General features: G+C 28.8%; 1 protein-coding gene across 1 annotated transcript in view; it reads left to right on the forward strand.

Annotated features, from left to right (window-relative positions):
* The window catches only part of LOC106880910 (U1 small nuclear ribonucleoprotein 70 kDa), an 18,715-nt gene that overhangs the window by 14,562 nt on the left and 3,181 nt on the right, over nucleotides 1-972 (forward strand). The window lies entirely within an intron of this gene.

The raw sequence follows: 972 nt of genomic DNA on the forward strand, positions 1-972 counted from the left end.
TATATATATATATATATATATATATATATATATAGTTAGTGGATTTGGTAGACAGGAACTAAGAGAAGCCTGTCATGTATGTATATAAACATACATATGTAGATAGATAGATAGATACATACATACATGAATGGATGGATGGATACACATATATTTATGTATGTATATATGTATGTATGGGCATACGTATGTAGGTATATGTGTATGTACTTAGATGTGTGTGTGTACCTTTGTGTTTATGTTTATCCTTACCATTGCTTGACAACCAGTATCGAATTGTTTACATCTTCATAACTTAGCAGTTTGGCAAAAGGGAATTATGGAATACATACCAAAATTCGAAAAAAGTATTTACTCAGATTGATTTGTTTGACTAAAAACCCTTCAATGTAGTGTCCAACTATGACTACAGTTCAATGGCTGGAACAAATAAATATATATATATTCTAAATATGCTGGAAACTTTATATATCACAATGATCATTTGAGCATGATTCTGCACTAGGTAGGGAACTGTATAATAAATTCCAGTGCACTCCACAGGGAAGTTCCAAGTTGCATATGTGACATTTCGCTCATAGGCTTAGCTTGATGATGTTGGTAGTAGTGTCTCAAATATATTCGAGATGCAAAAATTTAGCATCCAAAATACAGTCTGGATGCTAAATTTTAAATTTCAAATCTTAACTTCACTTCAATTATAACTTATATATATACACACACACATATATATATATATATATATATACACACACATACATACATACATGCATGCATACATACACACATACATACACATATTTGTAAGCACTCTAATCATATCTTGACATATCATAGCATAACATTTTATCGTTACATTTTTTTATTCAGCTATATTCTCTCTTTCTAGTCATGTCATATATATTTTACAATGTCACATTATGTCTGGCTATATCATACCATATTTATATATATATATATATATATATATAT

Source organism: Octopus bimaculoides, chromosome 7 (assembly GCF_001194135.2).
Source record: "Octopus bimaculoides isolate UCB-OBI-ISO-001 chromosome 7, ASM119413v2, whole genome shotgun sequence".
Taxonomy (NCBI): domain Eukaryota; kingdom Metazoa; phylum Mollusca; class Cephalopoda; order Octopoda; family Octopodidae; genus Octopus; species Octopus bimaculoides.